Here is a 22,086-nt window from a genome sequence, read left to right on the forward strand (position 1 = left end):
AGTTCATGCACCCCTGGGGATATACAGCAATGCACTTGGGATGTGTCATGACACAGGATAAATACATGCTCTTGAAGTATCACTTGCATTAAATGGTAAAGAAATAAAAAAGTTTTATTATTAAAATCAATACTGATATGTAATGTGATAAAATGAAAAATTCACATGACACTTCTGAAATCTCTATCTGGGATTGGGCCATTCTGGGTTATGTTGACAGACCCCTGGGGCATGTGTTCACTTTCTCTGATGTTAGGGGGACTTACGTGGAAACACTTGAGAACATCTGTGTCCATTTTTTAAAATTACTTTTGAAGCCTAAACCTATATGTTCTAATTTTCAAAGTAAAAAAATGAAATAGTATTTCTTGAATTTCCACTCTATCAACCAAGGAAATGAGTATTCTTTAATTTCTTCTCCCTTCTTCCCCATCACTTTTTTTCAATTTAGTTGATATTGCATAGAATTTTGGACCCAGATTATTATTATTCCAATTTGACTGTGAGTTTTAATAATCAAAGTTATTATTTCTTATTTATTACACAAACACTTTATATTTATGGTAAAAGTTAGAAAATACAGATAAATATACTCAACCTTCTATTACTTAAAAATATAAAGAAAGGGTAAGGGGCGCCTGGGTGGTTCAGTCGGTTAAGCGTCTGACTTTAGCTCAGGTCATGATCTCGTGGTTCGTGAGTTTGAGCCCCACGATGGGGAGCAGAGCCTGGAGCCTGCTTCAGAGTCTGTCTCTCCCTCTCTCTCTCTCTCTCTCAAAAATACATAGACATTAACAAAATAATAATAAATAAAAACATAAAGAAGGGGTAATAATTTTGTCAGTGTGAGATAGGAATAGAACTTAGGTATTTTTCCAATTCTTTTTTTTTAAATGTTTAATTACTTATTTTGAGAGAAAGAACGGCAGAGAGCGGGGAGAGAGACAATCCCAATCAGGTTCCATGGTGTCAGTGTGGAGCCTGACTTGGGGCTCAAACACATGAACCAAGAAATCATGACCTGAGTTGAAATTAAGAGTTGGATGCTTAACTGAAGGAGCCACCCAGGAACCCCTCCAATTCTTTAGTTAGTTTACATAACATCAATTAGATTCACCATCTTTACCATATATATTATTTTCATCTGTGCTTCCCTGTGTCTAAATATTATATCGTATTATGTCACATTAAGGTAAACTAAATAGATGGGAATACAAGCTGGTGCAGCCACTCTGGAAAACAGTATGGAGGTTCCTCAAAAAACTAAAAATAGAACTACCCTACAACCCAGCAATTGCACTACTAGGCATTTATCCAGGGGATACAGGTGTGCTGTTTCGAAGGGACACCTGCACCCCATGTTTATAGCAGCACTATCAACAATAGCCAAAGTATGGAAAGAGCCCAAATGTCCATCGATGGATGAATGGATAAAGAAGATGTGGTATGTATATGCAATGGAGTATTACTCAGCAATCAAAAAGAATGAAATCTCTCCATTTGCAACTACGTGGATGGAACTAGAGGATATTATGCTAAGCGAAATTAGAGAAAGACAAATATCATATGACTTTACTCATATGTGGACCTTAAGACACAGAACAGAAGAACATAAGGGAAGGGAAACAAAAATAATATAAAAACAGGGAGGGGGACAAAACAGAAGAGACTCATAAATATGGAGAACAAACTGAGGGTTACTGGAGGGGTTGGGGGGGGGTTCCTAAGGGGCACTAAGGAATCTACTCCTGAAATCATTGTTGCACTATACGCTAATTTGGATGTAAATTTTAAAAAGTAAAAAATAAAAGTTAAAATAAATTTAAAAAAATGAAAAAAAATTAAATAGAAATAAAATGAGATCATAGTAAACCTAGTAACAGTAAACAAAATAACAGCACACTAAATAAAACTACACTATACTAAGCTATGTAAGGTCTATTTCAGGATCTCCTGTTTCATTTCGTTGATTTGTACTCAATTACTGTTTCAGTATCATTGTGATATATACATACATATATATATATATATATATATATTCCTGTGTACATGTGCTTATATATGTATAGGCGCATAATTAGATTCTTGTTATTCACAGCAGTTATGTTCTATAAAGGCACTGCAAACACTGAATTAGCAAGTATTGAATTACTGTTCCTAAAAGAAATATAGGATAAGGTTCCTGTAAGACTCTGGTGACAATGCTTTTATCAACTGATCAGTGGATAACCTTGTTTTATGTGTATTTCTGTTTAAACACTAATATGTATGTGCACATATATACATACATATGATTCATTAATATCGGACTCATCTTGTGCTTAGGAACACCAGCCCATGCACTTAGGTCCATTTTAAACAGTGAAACCAACAACAAAAAGTACAAAAAACGTGAAAAGCAACACTAAATACACTTAGTTTACAGCATGAGAAAAGCATACTTAGTTTACAGCATGAGAAATGCAACAAAAGGCAGAGTGGTGCCTCATTTGAACTTACTTGGGAACATGCAAATTGGGCAACTCAAAGATTTTGTGACGCTGTGAACGGCTGTGAACACTGATTTGGGTTACAAATGAACGTTAGTGAGTGTGAAAATTTGCAAATACAAGATCTGCAAATAATGAGTGTTGACTCTGTGTCTGTATATATATATATACATATATATACATATATATATATATAATAGTAAATATGTATATAAAGTCTTGATAGGCTGGTCGCCACTCATTGCATTAAAGTAGTTCTTGGCTATTTTGGAGAGTTTATTTTCAGAAATATTCTCCTTCTCTGACTCCTCTCAGTTTTTTTTTAATTTTTTTTAATGTTTATTTATTTTTGACACACACACACAGAGAGAGAGAGAGAGAGAGAGAGAGCATGAGTGGGGGAGGGGGCAGAGAGAGAAGAAGACCCAGAATTCGAAGCAGGCTCCAGGCTCTGAGCTGTCAGCACAGAGCCCGAGTGGGGCCTGAACTCACGGACTGCGAGATCATGACCTGAGCTGAAATCGGACGCTCAACCAACTGAGCCACCCAGGCGCCCCTCTCTCAGTTTTTTACTCTGTAGTGCTTTTCGTTTGTTTTACTTTACGTATGTATTCAGACTAATCGGCTCACTTTAGTTTATGCCCCTTTCTTCCCTAGGGTGTACATTTACTTTTCTTGGCTAGTAGGACTCTTTGGCATAGATAAGCCTTATGGACATCAGGATAACGACTTGCCTTTGGATCCCTTTCTGCCTTTGTGTGGTGGGTATCTCGTATCTATAACTGGTGGGCAAGATGATGGACACAATTCCTAGTCTACTTCTCAGTTATTAGCATTTTTTCACTTATTGGGATATTTTCCAAACTACAGCCTTTAGACCAATGCACGTTTCAGATGAAGTGTTCACTTATCTCCTGTAAACGGAGAAAAAAAAGCAGGCAATGTATTGAGAATAATTAAGAGACACTTCTTTATTCGAGATTAATTTTTCGATGTTTATGCTAACTAACCTCCTTTGCTTTTTTTCAAATTTTTTAAAGTTTATTTATTTTGAGAGAGACAAAGACAGCACAGGTGGCGAGGGGCAGAGAGAGAGGGACAGAGAGAACATCCCAAGCTGGCTCTGTGCTGCCAGCACAGAACCTGACATGGGGCTTGAACTGATGAAACCGTGAGCTCATGACCTGAGCTGAAACCAAGAGTCATATGCCATCCAGGCACCCTGCTCTTATTTTTTAAATGTTGTAAGATAAAATAAATGGCAACCCAATGTTGATTTCCAAAATTTTCTTTGAAATGTTATTTATATATGAAATCCAGAAGTCGACATAATACACTCTGTTCTAGCAGTGTTATTTTTCACTTTCCCAACCACCTTTCTCCTTGCAAAGATAGATAAATAGATAGGTAGATAGGTAGGTAGGTAGCTAGATAGACAGATAGACATCATTATTATTATTAAAATTATATTTCAGGTCCTCCTAAGCACATGACACATATAACCTCCTTTAATCCTCCCAATAACTCTACTAAGTAGGTAGGAACTATTATTATCCCCATTTTATAGGTGGAAAAAGTAAGGCCCAGAGAGACCTTCAAGAATCCTCAAGTAGTTAGTGGCAGATTCAGGACAGTCTGGTTGCTTGTGCATTCTTCTAAGCACCACACGAGCCCCCCCTCTGCCTGCCTCACACCTGTATTCCCACCTGTGTTGTTCTTCCTGCTCCTACACCTGATTTCAGCGCTTTACTTATAGATATTGCATTTCCAGCACACAGTGTTGCTATTCCTGCCTTGTTCTTGACCATGTCTGTCTTCCCTGAATGGACAGACATGGCCAAGATGGGTGGATGAACCAACACAGAAGAAGGAATATAATGTTGTGTGATTCTTAGTACACGATAGAACAGAGAGACACCCCTGCTATTTCCTGTTTGCTTTTGATCTTGAGTGGCTTATTCTAAATAAGACTATGGAAAAGACACAAAGTATCTCCCTGCTTATTTTTAAACCTCCCTTTTTTTTTTTTTTTTTTTTTTTTTACAAGAAGCAATTCTGGTCTGTGCAATGCAGCGTCTGTGCACTTAAACCTAGATACATTTTCCTCAATCCATCTCTTTGTGTCTTACAGTTTCAATATCTTTCCTATTTTGATATACTATTTCTCAGTTTCAGCTTTTAAGGCTATTTGGAGAATTTTTGGTTTTTTTTTTTAATTGTCTTTACGAGTATGTTGGAAAAAGCTGTTAGTCAACATTTTAAATTCCAGGCAGGTTCCTCCTAATTTTTCTCTGCATGTTTTCAGAAAGTTTTTCCAAAAATAAGTTTTTTTCCTGAAACTTGAGTGATAGGTTTTCCTCCCTTTTTTTTATTTTGCAGCATCTTTTCACTGCTTCCATCTTGGTACGATCTGTGTTCAGTCAAGTAGAAAGAGGACACATTGTACACAAGACTGACTTTTTTCCTTATAAACAGGATGGGTGGATCCTTGTTGATTTCCTCTCCTCTGATTTCTCCTTTAGAAGCCCCATCTCGAATCCTAGACTAGAGAGCTAGCTACTTTCTAGCTCTGTGTGGTGGCTCCCTGAGTGGGGAAGGTGGGGACATTAGCATGGGCCATTCCTTAGGGAACTTACTCTATATTGGATGCTGACATACCCAGAACTCTGTTTGCTCCTGCTTTCCCTCTCTTGGCTACTATAGGAGCACAAGTGCCCATCTTGCCTCTGGCCTTGTGTTACTGTCTATGCACGACAGAGGAGCCTCACCGTGGGGACTCTTCTCCTTGGAAGCATCTCTGCAGACCCACTTTGGAAGGCCATCAGTCTGCCACTGTGGACGGGGTAGCCAGTGAAGCATTTCCTCTCTGTACCAGTGCCTACCTGTATCCTCAGTCCTCCTGTGTCTCCTCAAGAAAGCTTCCACCAGGGTTTCCCACCGGGCTCGACAACTCCCCTTGCTCTTGCCCAACTCTACTCTTCTCATGAGAAAGCCCATAAGGTCTGAGGAATGTGGACAACAACTTTCCTGAGTTCTCCGTGCCAGTGCAGAATTATTGGTCCTTTTATATTCGTTTGGCCACACCAGTAGGGAAAGGAAAGACCTGTATTCAAGTCACCATCTTCCATTTAACCCTTTAATTTATATTTATTGTTTTTTAGGCATTGGTGTCAGTTGCTTTCTCTTAGTGGTCTCATTTAATCCACCAAATATCCCTTTAAGATATTTTATCATCATCCCCATTTTACAGGCAAGTAAACTGAGGTTCAGAAGAGTGTACTGCTTTAAGTTTGTATAGCCAGTTAGAAATGAATCCAGTTTTTATAAGAGCATACAGTTTTCCTACCACTTTTTCTTGTCTCATGCTAATTATACTGCTTGCAAAAGGCACACGAGCACAGGTCCAGCTTTTGATGGCCTGTGCTTTTGTCACTTTCTTGCTGTGTGACCTTGGGCCAGTGATTCAGTTTCTGCTTCAGTAAAATGGGAATAATAATATACCTAATTTTGGAACTGGATGAGAGAGTACATGTCAGGGCTTTCAAACTCAGATGCCTTTTGGAACATGGCAGGAGGCATAAATGTGTGCACTGGCCTCACGTAAGACTGCAGGGATTGACAAGGACTGTGAAACCTGGAGAGGGCTTCTGAAGACATCAAGCTCTATTTGTTAAAAGTTGCCAGGCTCACTGTATGCCCACCAGAAGGGCTATAATGGAGAGGAAAAAAGAAAGAAAAATGCCAAATGTTGTCAAAGAAGTGTAGCTGAAATCCTCATAGGTGTCTGGTGGGAATGTGAGCTGTATAACCGGCCTGGAAAACCAACATACACATACTTTGACCCCGCATTTCAGCTCATGAGCACACACTCAAACAAGAAGAGTGCAGATGTCCACCGAAAGGTATGCACTTTCAAGAATGTGCACGACAGCACTATGCACGATAGGAATCGACTGCCAACCCTGCATTGCATCAATACCTGGTGGGATATTAACATAATGGAATAAAGAGGAATCTGTAATTACAAGAAACAACATGGACACATCTTATGGGACATAAGGTCAAGCAGCAGCAGCTGGATATAGAATAATGCATGGATGATTCCAGACGTGAAAAGGTAGGAGAAATGGATCCATGCTGCAGGAGCTGGGGTAGTAGTTAGTGACTGGAGAGAGTTTGAGAGGGACTTCTGGAGGCTTCTACCGCCTGCTTCCTGCTCTTTTGACTGGTGTTCACTCTGAAATCACCGAGCTCTACGCTAATGAGGGCACACTTCTTTGGATGTGGTTATACCTGGATATACACATTTTAAAAACAAATAATAACTGCAGATTCTTCCCCCAGACAAAAGCAATGAAGGCACACACACATCAGCTGGTAGTATTTGCTACATTTTCTCGCTTATGTTCCCACCACACTATCTGAACCTTGAAATTCTGCTCCATCAACACTGGCTACGGAACAGGACAGGTCCCCCTTTTTCTGTTTTGTGGGTTTTCCAAGTGAACAATGAGGAGGCACAGATGGCAGGGGTTCAGGAGGAAGGCTTAAAGATTAGATGCAAGAATGACTTTTTGAGGACCTTTGTAGAAGTCTCAGCTAATTGCTCTGACTCTGTCACTTCTGCGGTCCCCTGGGACCTAGATGTATCCCGGCTTGCTTCTGTTACAACAAGTGTGTGTAAGGTGTGGAAACTGAGCAGGGAGAAGGCTAACAAACTTTTTTCTCCCTCAGAATCCAACCTTTAAAAAGTCCTGGATTCTTGGCCAGGAGCGGCTTGGGGCTGTGGGGTTTGGGGAATGCATGTGAGCATGTGGCTGTTCCAGTGCCCTCTCCACCTTCAAGGAAGAGGTGTCTCAAGAGTCTCCATTAATCCCAACAACAGAAGCTGAGGCTTGGATCATATGCCCACTCTAGAAAAGCAAGCTGCAGCCCAGATAAATGAGACAACTTCCCCAACCTCACTCTGCTGAGTGGCAGGGTCTGGATTTGAACTCAGATCTTCCGAATCCTACAATTTACATGAAACTACCAGCCCCAACCCTGGGCTTTTCCTCATCTCTCTTCCTCCATGCTTGTAGTCCTTCCATTCTGCTCTAACCTGAAGCTGCCTAGGCCCTGCTTTTCTACTGTGCCATCAATTTGAGTGAGTCAGAAAAAAGCCCAGATCCCACGTACAGTACTCACAGGTCTTCAAAGGATTCCCTGTGGCTGTAGAAAGGGAAGTTGCTAGAGGGAAATCGGCACCATTCTTTATACTTTCCTTTCCTCAGAATAAGCACTCTGGAAACCTCAGTGGACTGGGTCCCACCGCTTTCCTAGTACAGCCTGCCCTCATTAGAGAAGGGCCACTGGGGCTCCATCAATGCCTTCTTGTGGAGGAGCCATGTGCTTCTCTCCTGAGCAGCCATTTTGAGAACCAGACCTGGCCCAGCTTTGCTAACGAGAAAGGAGGAAGCCTTGGGGGTGCCAGGGTGCTGAACTATAACGAGGGGGCTGGGCATGACTCAAGAGCAGGTGCTCTGGAATAAGCTTGGCTTCATTATTCTTCACTGTGTGCTTTTGTGCTCTTTGAGCCTCCAGTTCCCCAATTATGAAATCAGGATTTTAATAATAACCACAAAGAACTCTTCGAGGAGATTCGTAAGAGTTGCTGTGTCAAGGGTCTAATACATAGGGTTGATATTTTAAAACTATGGTCCATGTTTCCTCCTATAGAATCATGTAAATTAAAATGCACATCTCTAGGCCCATTCCTGACTTATGGAGTCAGAATCTTAGGGGGGTGGGCAGGGCCCAAAAATCTATCTCTTGATAAGTCTCCCAGGGCAAGGCAATTTCAATAGAGAGATGTCGGTTCTGTGGTATGGCAAGCCGAGGGGCCAGGAAGCATCAGCAAGAACTGCTAAAGGGTCAACAGACACTTCTCATGATGCTGGAGCCCAAATCCTGAAGGTTGCATAGGCCATGACCTCTTCAGGAAAGAGACGGACTTGCTCAATCGTATCACTGTAAGTACCAATGTAAGATCCACACAGTCAATGGTCAGGAATGGTAGGAGGGTGAAGAAGTGGTTGAGACATTGAGGGGGGTCAGAGATGGACTGATTCAACACAATGGCCGATGCACCTGAGCAGGGTCATGAGACTCTCACTCCCGCTCGTCTATGCTGGATAATCCCAGAGCCGCCGTGGGATAGGCTGACGGCATCTAGTTATCCTGAAGACTTGTTGAATTGGTTTCTTGGGCTTCCCTACTCCCCAGTACAGCTCTTCAATAAATACTAACCACGTTTGGATGCAATGTGGTATCTTGCAACATGAAAGAATTACTAACGCCCCGATAAAAGGTTTTGACTTATCATATAAAAAATGCCTCGCTGGGGCGCCTGGGTGGCACAGTCGGTTAAGCGTCCGACTTCAGCTCAGGTCACGATCTCGCGGTCCGTGAGTTCGAGCCCCGCGTCAGGCTCTGGGCTGATGGCTCAGAGCCTGGAGCCTGTTTCCGATTCTGTGTCTCCCTCTCTCTCTACCCCTCCCCCGTTCATGCTCTGTCTCTCTCTGTCCCAAAAATAAATAAACGTTGAAAAAAAAAATGCCTCGCTGGTGCGGATACTAATATTCAGCTAAAAATACCCATTCTTCTTTGCTGCAGCTTTGCAGCCACAGTCTACCTCCCAGACACTCGCTGTCCCAGTCTCAGTGACCCAGAGTACACCAGAGATAAGTCAGCAAGGGAAAGGTCCCGTGACTCAGGTCTGAACATTGAAAAGGGAAAAAAAGGGAAAGTTTTTAGAGGACTCCTGGGAAAGATTTTGCTCCGTTGATAAAAGGAGGGCTATGCCACCTCTCCTTTTTGTCAGTCCATGCAAATGTGATTTCAGGAGCCATGGCAGCCTCCTTGAGTCCGTGAATAGAAAACCAAAAGAATTTCAGAGAAACCAACCCAGGTCTCTGACATTACTAAACTAACTTACCGCCTTTCAAACTGGTTAACTTTACATCTGTTGTTTGTGAGCAAGTTAAGTGTATTCATATTCAAGCCACTTTTACTCTGAAAGAAGTTTTACCGATATAAGATCCATTGAAGGGTTTCAACCAAAAGGTGAATATGACCAGTTTTGTGTTTCAAATATTTTAGATTAGGGTATGACATATATTTTGAATGAGGAGTGATAGACAAAAGACAGAAAGACCAGGAAGGTAACTTGCAGTATTCAAAGCAAGAGTAATAGAGACTTGACCATAAATGTTGAAAACCTACTATGTACTAAAGAAATGAACTGAAAACAGCATAGCATATCATGTGTAACATTTTTACTCAGCACTTTTTTCTTTCAATTGCTTCCTTTTTAAATAAAAAATTATCATAATTTTTATGCACTATTTTTTTCACATACACATTAAATAAATAAGGAATTTTCTCTATTTAAATTATAACAAACTAGGTTTTATGGACTAATTCTGTTATTGAGAGTAACTAGAAGCCCAGATAAAAATATTTCAAAATCAGGACATATGGGTCCAGGATCCTAAAGAAAAAAGGAACACAGAGACAGTCTGTGACAATTTTCCCCTTGAGGGACTTACCAATTCACAGGTGGCGGGCGTCGATCAGAACCTCCAGCAGTCTCCCAGGCTGATGAGACAGAAAGTCAGAGTTTGAGGCCTCGTAAACACGGTGGATTTTCCACTGGGACTGCAGAAGGGCTGGAGGTATGAGTAAACCAGAAATAAATCAGCCCTCTCAATGACTGAAACCAGCACAAAATCAGCTTAATGTCTGATTGTAATAAAGTGCATTCCCAGTAGTCTAACTAATATTAGTTTAGACTCTTGCTATTCCTTTCCTTGGATCCGACAGCTGAGCCTGCTCCAGAGGGAGAGGTAAGGTGAGAAAAATAACAGTGATACCTGCTATTTAGTAAGCATTTACTATGTATCGGATGCTTACTATCACACCACGAAAGACACAGCATGATAATCCCAAAGATCTATCAAGAAAACGGAGTCTCTGAGAGCGAAATATCTTGCCCAAGGCCACGAAAGTGGTACATGATAGAAATCAGATTGGACTCATTTGTGGCTGCAGAGCACCAGCATCTTCTTTCTTGCCAGTTTCCAACTGCCCTTGCGTATACTGCAGGCAGGGCAGCAGTGACAACTTGACCAACAGTGCCCCCAGGGACCCGGGGCTCACAGACACTGCATTTAGCCAACCAGCAGGTCCAAGCACTGCCTCTTCTAGGCAGCGATGGCCAAACATAAGTCCCTGCAACTGGGTCATAATTCCAAGATACTTCCCTACCCACTCCCACTTTGTCCACTCTCTGCGATTTCATGCTGTCTGTGACCCACTTTGTCTACTGTTTTCTCCTACCACGGGGGCCAGGGTGCCAGTCATCCTTTACATCTGACCTGACCTTTTCCTTGCTTTTCAGCAGCCAGCTGTCTTTGCTGAGTCCACCCTGTTAATTTTTCTGACATTTATTTCAATAAAATTCAGTGCATCTGGTTCCATCATGCTGACTAAGCTCTAGGCCAGGGAGAGCAAACTGTTTTCACCTCCCATGTTCCCTCTAATCAATTGATAGTGCCTGCCCAGAGCACAATGGCTAGAAGGATGGTAAGGCACATTCATAGTCAGAGGCAGAGTCTGCCACGCTTGGTGAGTGACGTCAGATAGGCTGTGAGGGAGAGGGAGTGGTAATGCAAACACCACACATGGGTCTCTATTGCTCTATGCTCCGGATAGTGTTCACCTTCACCAGCCACTCTGATTTTGCTTCCAGAGGAATGAGCTGCATTTTGGTTCTGAAATTCCCTTCTAGTTCCACCAGGAGGGATGCCCCACTGGTCAGGTTGGGGTCCTTTTAAACTCATTTCAGATGATGCTTACAGAAGTGGACCTGCTTGGGTGGAAATATCAGAACAGAGACAAAAACCTAGTCTCCAGGGAGCAAATTCTCCATTCTTTCTGCTGCCCTCAGATGTCTCTCCACAGCCTTTCTACAGCTGATTGTGGTTTATGAACCAAGAATTTATATACTCGATCTGACAAAAGATTTTTCTTCCCTGAGCTGTGACTATTTTTATATAAGCCTAGCAAGGTTATAAAAATGGAATCACATTTAGTTACACATTTAATGAATCACCTTCTTTATTGAAAAGAATCAGGTTACACGAAATCAGGATGGTCCCTGAACACCAAGCACACATCTTTTACATTAAAAAAAAAAAAGTATGAAAGAGGAGAACTGACTTACATCACTCACTTGACAGTGGCTGTGGGCACAGAGGAGCAGATTTTCCTTCGTTTTTGCCTTCGAGGTTCTTCTATACATGTCTCCCTCCCGCCTTCAAGCCCCCTTTCAATGAATTCCCCTTATGTGTTCTGTTTTACTTTCTCTGCAACTTCAATTATTTTCTTCTCTCTCCGTGAGGAGTTTCAGTCAAATTAACAACTCCTAGTCCCAGAACCTCCAGAAAACTAGTTTCATGTCTATGAACTGACTTCTGCCTTTGAATCAGGAAAATGTAGCTATTCACTTAACAATACTACACAGTATAAGCCATGCTAATCCATGGAGAAATGAAGAGATTTGTGAAGACAGGGTGCTTACCAGCAAGCTGAAAATGATGAAAGCTTGGAAAACTGGGAACTGGAAGGAAACACAGAGGTCATATAATCTACCCACTCACTTTAAATAAGAGCACAGAGAGACACAGAAAGCTAAGCAGAATGCGAATGATTACCCAGTTGTTTGGGGCTGAATTGTGTCCTCTGACAATTCATGTGTTGATGTCCTAACCCATATCTCAGAATGTGACTGTATTTAGACAAGGTCTTCAAAGAAGTAATTAAGTTAATATGAGGTCTTTAGCATGGGCCCCCATCCAATCTGACTGGTGTCTCTATAGGAAGACATTTGGACACAGACACACAGAAGAAAGACCATGTGAGGACACAGTAAGAAGGTGGCCACCTGCAAGTCAAGGAGGAAGGCCTCAGGAGAAACAAAACCTTCTGACACCTGGATTTGGGGTGTAGCCTCCAGAACAATGAGAGTATAAATTTTTGTTTAAGCCACTTTGTAGTATTTCATTATGGCAGCCAGAGCAAACTAATATAGCCAGCCAGTAAGCAGCAAGAATGGTATTCAGGGCGCCTGGGTGGCTCAGTCGGTTGAGCGTCCAACTGCAGCTCAGGTCATGATCTCAAGGTCTGTGAGTTCGAGCCCCGCATCGGGCTCTGTGCTGACAGCTCAGAGCCTGGAGCCTGCTGCGGACTCTGTGTCTCCCTCTTTTTCTCTGCTTCTCCCCTGCTAGCTCTGTCTGTCTCTCTCTCAAAAATAAATAAAAACATTAAAAAAAAAAAAAAGAATGGTATTCAAACCTAGGACCCTGAATCAAAGTCTAGGTGCTCTCTGTCTTATTCTATCTATAATGGTCCCTAATGCTGTTCAGAACAGGATATACAATACAAATCTGTCTTTCCTTTGGATGTATGGATTGAATGTTACTATCTCAGGATTGGGTGGACCTACGAGTAACATTCAACAAGGAGAGAGAGAGAGAAAGAGGAAGAGGTTACCTGAAAATGGCATTCTCATCTTTTGAAAATATAAGGAATCCACAAAATTTTAGAATTAAAAATTTAGCAATTGTATCTGGATAAAAGAACAATATGAAAAAAAAATCTCATTCTGATCTACCAGAAACAATAAAATATGAAATATAATATAAAAACATAAAATGGCAATAAGGTATCTGGGAATAAATTTATATGGCTGACTTCTATTTACCAATATTTTGCTAAGGATTTTTTTTAACGTTTATTTATTTTTGAGACAGAGAGAGAGAGAGCATGAACAGGGGAGGGTCAGAGAATGAGAGACACAGAATCTGAAACAGGCTCCAGGTTCTGAGCTGTCAGCACAGAACCTGACGTAGGGCTCGAACCCACGGACCGCGAGATCATGACCTGAGACAAAGTCAGACGCTTAACCACTGAGCCACCCAGGCGCCCCAAGGATTTTTATATGTATACTCATGAGGTATACTGGTCTGTAGTTTTGGAGTTTTGTTTTTTTTTTTTTTTTTTTTTTTTTTGGTATCATCATTAGCTGGTTTTGGTGTCAGGGTAATACTATTTCCATCAAATGGATTGGATAGTATTCCTTCTTTTACTATCTGGAAGAGAGTGTGCAGAATTCATATTAATTCTTCTTTAAACATTCAGTAAAATTCCCCAGTGAAACCAACCAGATTTAGAGATTTTGAGGGGATGGTTTTTAAATTCCAAATTCAATTTTTTGAGTCACAAAGCCATTCAAATTATGTATTTTATACTGAGTGAGTTGTGGTAGTTTGTGTATTTTATGATGTAGTCCATTTCACCCAAGTTGTCAAATGTATGCATGTAGAATTGTTCTTGGTATTCCCTTATCTTTCTTTGGATGTGGGAAGGGTTTATAGATATACAGTTTCATTTATTCTATTGTTAAGTCTTGTCTTCTCTCTTTGTCGATTCTCCTAGGGAGTTGTTGATTTTATCTCTCCTTTCAAAGAACCAGCTGTTTGTTTCACTATTTTCTCTATTGTTTTTCTGTTATCATTTTCATTCGTTTCTGCCCTTACCTTTACCATTTCCTTCCTTGTGCTGGCTCCAGGTTTACATTGCTCTTCTTTCCCTAGGTTCTGAGGTGAGAGCCTAAATAATTGATTCAAGACATTTCTTCTTTTCTAATGTAAATGTTTATGCTATAAATTTTCCTCTCAGAACTGCTTTAGCTGTGTTTCATGAATTTTAATATATCACAATTTAATTTTCATGCAGTTTAATATATTTCTTTTATTCTCTATTGGACTCCCTCCTTGATTCATGAATTATTTAGAAGCGTGTTGTTTAGTTTTCAAGTGCTTGGAGGTTTTCCTGTTAACTTTCTGTTGATTTCTTATTTGATTCCAATGTGTTCAGAAAATACCATCTGTATGATTTCAATTCTTTTAAATTTCTTGAGGTTTGTTTTATGCTCCAAGATGTGTTCTATCTTGGTGACTATTCCATGTGTGCTTGATGAAAATATGTATTCTGTTATTGTCAGTTGAATGTTCTACATATGTCAGATCCTATTAGTTGATTGTGTTGTTAAGTTGTATATTCTTGCTGATTTACTATTAGTTCTATCAGTTGTTGACAGTGGGAGTTGAAATCTCCAACTTTAATTGTGGAGTTGTCCTTTTGGCTCAATTTTTGTTTCGTGTATTTCAGGTTCAGTTCCTTGGTACATCAACATTTAGAATTGTGGATTGTCTTCTTTCTAATGGATTGATTTGATTCTTTTATCATTAAATAATGTCCCTATTTGTTTCTAGCAAAGGTTTTGTCTGAAGTATATTCTATTTGATATTAATATGGCAACATACGTGTCTTTTAATATTGGTTGCATGATAAGCTATCGACAATAGACAAAGTATGGAGAGACCAAATGTCCATCCACTGACTGATGAATGAATAAAGAAGATGTGGTGTGTGTGTGTGTGTGTGTGTGTGTGTGTGTGTGCACACGCGCGCGTACATGTGCATGTATAATGGAATATTACTTTGCCATCAAAAAGAATGAAATCTTGCCATTTGAAACGTGGATGGAACCAGAGTGTATTATGCCAAGTGAAATTAGAGAAAGACAAATATCATATGACTTCATTCATATGTGGAATTTAAGATACAAAGCACATGAACATAAGGGAAGGGAAGCAAAAATAATATAACAACAGGGAGAAGGATGAACCATAAGGGACTCTTAAATATAGAGAAAAAACTTAGGGTTGCTGGAGGACACTTTTGGGGATGAGCACTGGGTGTTATATGTAGGTGATGAATCACTGGATTCTACTCCTGAAAACATTATTGCACTACATGTTAACTATCTTAGATGTAAATTTTAAAAAAAATTATTAATTAAAATTCAGCAGGAAAAAAATTAAATAATTTGGAGATGGGTCTCAGGGTTCATTGGATCAGACTTAAGAGTGTATTCACTAAATACTTCTGGGAACTAAAAGTTAAATAGAATTTTTAAAAATTTACACAAAAGGTAAAAACAAACAAAAACAACAGGCTAGTCAGATAATTTTAACAGAGTATTTTTGTATAATAAATTTTAAATAAAATGGTAAAATAGTGAAAAAATAAAATAAAATAATAAAATAAAATTGTTTACATATTACTTTTTCTATCCTTTTATTTTCAGCCTCTTTAAGTCACTGTATTTGAAATGAGTTTCTTTTAAAAACCACATAGTTGGATCATATGTTTTTTTTTTTTTTTTGTAATTATTATTCATTCTGCCAACCTCTGCATTTTAGTTTATGTATTTAGACTATTTATATTTAAGATTATTATTATTACATTAGGACTTAAGTATGCCATTTTACTGTCTGTTATATGTTTGTTTTCTCTCTTTCTGGTTCCCTTGTTTCTCTTTTCTTTTGTTCCTATGGATTCAATGAACAGCTTTTTAGGATTCCATTTTGATTTATCCATATGATTTTGAACATTATCATTTTGTAAAGTTTTCTGATCTAGGTACTACAATTTACATACATAACTTATCAAAGCTTGCTGTTATCATTTTTACACTTTCAGCAAATTGTAAACACCCTTTATACATTAAGGCTATTAGTTGCTAAATAGATGGGATTTATTTTTCCACACTGTGAGTTTTTATATGGAAAATCCTTTAAGTTCTGTGGTATGATCTCTTTTTCTTTATGGTTTTGCTGGTTGTTTAATGATCAGAAAGCCCCTTTGTAACTTTCTGTCTGTTAAATATTGACCTAATTTTAGATTTTTTTTTGTTAAGTCTTTATATATAACATACATACATATCATCATTGTCATCATCATCTTTAAGAATTTGAGAAGTAGAGTATTGATTTTATAACTTAACATGGAAAAAATATAATCTTAACAGTAACTGGGAACAGTAATTGGGAACTAGATAGATATGTAGTTAGATAGATGGATGGATGGATAGATAGATAGATAGATAGATAGATAGATAGACAAATATTGATATAGATATTACCTCCTGGTAATATTTTGTCATTTTACTTACAGAGACCTTACAAATTTGTCATTAAGGTAACTTCTAAGCATTTCATATTTTATGCTATCCTTATGCATATCATCTCTTTATTCACTATATCCTTTCACTGGCTGTCAGGAAAAGAGCTGTTGATTTTGAGTATTTATCTAGGTTCTAAATTCTATTTTTTACTTTGAGTATTTCAGGAGACATTCTTGAGGTTTCTAGCTTTATAATTAGATACATTCTTAATAGCATGAAAATAGTTTAAATATAACTAGTTTATGAATTTGATCCTTTCAAAGAGAAGCAGCATAGTAAGTATAAAAGAAAAAAACATGGATTTTTTAATTCAAGCAGACCTCGATCCAAATTACTTTTCTGTCATGGGCTATCTTTATCATACTTCTGAGCTTCTCAGCACCATTAGCTGTTGAAAAGTAGTTTATATCATAAAGCAGTCATGATGGTTAAAGTAATAAATGTAAAGAACCTAACACAGTATTGATAAAGAGTGAATGTGCAATAAACTTGTATTATTTCTCTATTATTCAACATTTAGTTTCATGCATTTGCCTGTACTCTATTATAGAAAAATCTTGGAATTGGAAGGTAGGAAAATTGTTTCTTTCACTGGACTGTAGGTTCCTGGAGGGCAGGATTAGGTCGGGAATGGCAAATAATATCACCTGACACAGCAGCTCTGTCAGACTGTAATTTCCTGCTTAGGTGTCTAGGTTGAGAAGGATGAGTGCTACATTGACTTGTGTTGTCTGCCACTAGTATTGGGAAGGTGACAGACACATGTCGTATACATCCTGGCTCTATGCTTCGTCTGATTCACCTCTAGAAATGATAGGTATAGAGATAGTCCTTAATCCACACTAAATGAGGAAAAGAATGAATGAATCTCCTACATTTTGGAATGAAACAAATAATGAAAATAAAACTCACACATGGTCAGTGTTGAAAGGATAACCTTCAAAATCAATAATGACTATTTTCACACACGCAAGTTATGAGAAAGTATCTTGAAAAGAAGGTGAATTCGGGAGTCAAACAAATTTGGGTTCAAATTTCACTTTCACTGCTTTCTGGCTGTGTGTTTTTGGTACAAAGTAACTCTCTGGCCTTTAGTTTCTTCTTTTTTTAAAGTTTACTTATTTTATTGAGAGAGAGAGGGAGAATGTGAGCAGGGGAGGGGCAGAGGGAGACAGAGAGAACCTCAAGCAGGCTCTGTGCTGTCAGCACAGAGACTGATGCAGGGCTCAAACTCAAAAACCATGAGATCATTACCTGACCTGCAATCAAGAGTCAGACGCTTAACCGACTAAGTCACCCAGGAGCCCCTTTCTTCTTAAAAGAGATAATAATATTCAAATTCTCTTAGTTTTTCTTTATCTGATAATGTCTTGATTTATCCTCCATTCCTGGAGGACATTTTCTTGGGATATTGGATTCTGTATTGAAAGTTCCTTTCTCTCTGCAAAGAAAATGTGCTATTTCCTTCCTGTCACTATGGTTTCTGATCATAAATATGCTTTCATGTAAATTCTTCTTTTTCCTTAAAGGTAAGGTGCTATTTTCTCTAGTTGCTTGAAAACTTTTTTGTCTTTAGTTTTTAGAAGTTTGATGATGACAGTGAGTTTGGGGATGAATTTCTTTCATTTTAGCCTGTTTGGAGTTCACTCAGTCAACCTATAGGTTCACTCAAAACCTATAGGGTTTTGAAAATCTTAAAGCCTTCCTTCTCTTTACTCCTGTCCCACTTCTTGCTAATCTCTCCTTTTTCCAATTCTTGAATGTCCTATCTGCTACTGCAAAGCCAGAGCCCAAAGAGTTTATTCTAGTCCCTTCCTGTTCCTTCTACTTCCCTTTTGGTTAGTTCTTGAGATTGATGAGCTACGTTAGAGAAGCTGCAACAGCTACTTCTAGATTTTTGAAACTGTGTTCATGTTTGCCACCCAGAAACACAGAAATACACATAAATCTGTTCTAGTAGTATAGAGACTCTAGAAATCCCTTAGCTTAACCAGAACGTCTTGGTGAGCTGACATAGATGGTGTGTAGAATCCATCACAGCCTGTGGTCGCAATGCTTCTTCAGAGCCTGGACAGACCCTCTTCCCTACAAAAATCTGGTATCTCTGGCTGCTACATTCCAGTGCAGGTGAACTGTTGAATGCCAAGTTCCAAGACTGCATCAAGGACTGAGAATCAAAGAAGAGAAGGATCTCTTACTACGATTGTCATATATCCATTCTACTTTACTTGCCAGTCCTGTAGAAATCATCTCCACATTCTACACATAGGGACTATGTAATCTCATTTCACAAAGGAGAATAATGAGTCTCAAATGAGGGGAAATCACATAGTTCAGGTCAACAGAAGGAGGACAGCACCCTGGGCTCTCAACTCCACCTCTGTAAATCTTCCCTTGCACCATGCCATGTGCCTAAAACAGCCTCATGGTGGATGAGCTCTGATCACTGAAATGTGGCATACAGATGAGAAGCTGTCCCAGGATGTAGACTCGCAGATGTGGTCAGTGCTAACTAAAACCAGGCAACACAGAAGTGGTGACCTTTTGCCCTCTATAGACTATATCACAGCCACCCTGGCCAACAAATAGGAACCAGCACATCCCTTAGACATCATACACTGGAGAGGACCTAGGCAAGTGCCATCTACTCAGTCATCCTCTACTGAGTGCGGTGACAAGTAATTCACACATGGTCTAATTGCACCAGGAATTGGAATCTGCCCAGGACTGAGGCTCACGAGATCTGGGTCCTCATCCCAACTCTACTGCTTACATGTTTTCAGGCCTCAGACAACACCACCTCCCCACCCCCGCCTTTCTGGTTCTGAGTGTCCATCTGAGGTAGGCAGAATAGTGCATCCCCCTACCAAGATGTCCACAATCTGTGAATAGTTATTTTACACAACAAAAGAGATTTTTGCATATGTGATTAAAAGATGGGAAGATTGCACAGCTGGAGCCAACATAATCACATGGGCCCTTAAACAGAACCTTTCTTGGTTGTTGTCAGAGAGAGATGTAACTGTGGAAGAATGGTCAGACAGATGTAGCCTTGCTGGCTTTGAAGACAGAGGAAAGGGGCCGCAAGCCAAGGAATGTAAGTAACCCCTAGAAGTGGGAAAAGGCACATAAATAATTCTCCTCTAGAGCCTTTAAAAAGGAAGGCAGCCCTGCTGACATGTTTATCTTAGCCCATTGACACTCATGTTGGACTTCTGAATAAATTTGTGTTGTCTTAAACCACTAAGCTTGTGGTAATTTGTTACAGTGGCAATAGAAAACTCATGCACCATCTTCGAGTCTGAAAATAATACTAAATAAGCTATTTTAATTCTAAATATAGGATTTTATTTTGTTCATTACATTGTAGGGTCTAGAGGGCAGCTGAAAGAAAAGAAGCTATTTTAAAAGTCAACTATTTAAGGGACCTGCTCTCCAACCCACTGGCACCATCATAGTTTAGGCTTCACTGTTTCCTACCTGGACCATTACAGCATTTTCCCTACCATCTCCCTGTCTCCAGCCTCACTCACCTGTATACTCTCCACACTGGTACCAGAAATCTCAGTCTTAAACATGTTTCTGATCTCACAACAACCTTCTGAAAATCCTTCGCTAATTCGTCATCTCCTAGACCACTATATATTTTAGAAGTTTACTTATTTTTGAGAGAGACAGAGAGGTGGGTAGAGAGAGAAGGAGAGAGGGAGATGCCCAAGCAGGCTCCACACTGTCAGCGCAGAGCCACGGGGCTCGAACCCACGAACTGTGAGATCATGACCTGAGCTGAAACCAAGAGTCAGACGCTCAACTGAGCCACCCAGGCACTCTTAGATGGCTGGTTTTTAATGATGTCTGTGTTTAGAGAGGATGTGGTGGTAGGGATGCACCGAATAATAAATATGAAGCTACTCCTCCCAGTAACATTTATATACATATAGACACAAAAGAACTTAAGTGTAATTTCCAGAGGTTTGTGGATCCCTTGAAGCTCAGCCATGGATTCAAGCATGACATTTTGATCACAAAGATAAAATACAAATCCTTTATCTGAAATGAGAAGGATTTTGCCTACCTCTTCCTCATGCCTACCTCTTCCTTCTTAACTCCCCTCATGCCCTTTGCCACACCAAACTCCTTTCAGTTGCCCAAATATGCCAAGCCAATTTAAGCCTCCATGTTCTTCATCTGCTGGTATAATTCTCCCCTTCCACTCTCATTGCCTGACAGGCAAACAGCTATTCATTTTTGCAGACTCATTTTATTTTTCTAGTTTCATTTTTTTAAGTAGGGGAGGGGCAGAACGAGGGAATCTCAAGCAGTCTCCATGCTTCAGCACAGAGCCCATTGCGGGGCTCAAACTCATGAACTGAGCAGTGAGATCATGACCTGAGCCAAAGTAGGAGTCAGATGCTTAACCAGCTGAGCCACCCAGGCACCCCTGCAGACTCATTTTAAAAGTCCACTCCTTCCCTGACCAACTTCTTACGTTTTCCTGCCCACCCCACAGGTATGATAGGCCACTCCTCCCTTCATGCCCTTCAGGGCATTATGCACACAGTCTGCCAGCTAATCCAACCTTTCCTTGTGCTCATCTGTTCAACTATCTCATCTCTTTTCAACTAAATGGTCCACACAGGGCTGAGGAGGGTGGGGAACAGAGACCACACCTCACCCCTTGACAGTCCATCACCAAGCATCAGGGTTTACAGTAAGAGCTTGAAGAATGAACACTGAGTGGATGACTGATTCTGGAATTGACACCTACTTCGGGGCATTGCTTTAACTTACCCAGCCTCTTCTCTTTGCAATGCAGTGCTTTACAGGACACCCAGCCTTGTTAAGTTTCTTAAGTATTTGCTGAATAAAGTCATTTAATTTCATTGTGGGGCTGTGGTGCACGGGAATCCATCTGCCACTCTTCAAGTTTGATTCATTCAGAGTAACTAATACCCACCTTGACCAATACTCTGCAGTTTTGTTCTCAGTTCAAGGCTCCTTCTCACCAAGGAGTATCTCCTCACTGACCACAGTATCTATTTTCTGCCAGGAACAGATCTATTATCTGGAACACAACATGATGCTCTGGATGATAAAATCATCCTGTGGTAACTGTGTCACTGTTGTTTGAGGATCTCAAAAAGTGCTATAAAGAGCACTGACCTGGTGGTCAAGAGATCTGGATTCTGGTTCCAATGGTCACCACGTGTCCTTCGACACATCATACACATTTTCTTAGATTTGATGTCCTCGTCTGTACAATGGAAGAATTTTTAGCTGAACACTACAGGATATCTCTGGGTTAAATTCATATGATGTGAAAGTCATATATCTTCCTAACCCTCATTAACATATTCTTCCTACTAGCAATTAGGAAAACTCAAGTTCTGAAGGTGATGTGATTTGTCCAAAATTATTCAGAACACCAGAGTATAATTAACATTTTTGCATTCAATACATTAA

At 39.8% G+C, this 22,086-nt stretch overlaps 1 long non-coding RNA gene across 1 annotated transcript in view; it reads right to left on the reverse strand.

Annotated features, from left to right (window-relative positions):
- Nucleotides 1-22,086, reverse strand: part of LOC113592825 (uncharacterized) — a 359,370-nt gene that overhangs the window by 145,311 nt on the left and 191,973 nt on the right. Inside the window, exon 3 of the long non-coding RNA XR_008291053.1 lies at nucleotides 10,079-10,198. This is a non-coding gene — a long non-coding RNA (uncharacterized LOC113592825). The remainder of the gene's footprint in view (nucleotides 1-10,078; nucleotides 10,199-22,086) is intronic.

The sequence above is a fragment of the Acinonyx jubatus genome, chromosome D4, assembly GCF_027475565.1.
Source record: "Acinonyx jubatus isolate Ajub_Pintada_27869175 chromosome D4, VMU_Ajub_asm_v1.0, whole genome shotgun sequence".
NCBI classification, from domain to species: Eukaryota; Metazoa; Chordata; class Mammalia; order Carnivora; family Felidae; genus Acinonyx; species Acinonyx jubatus.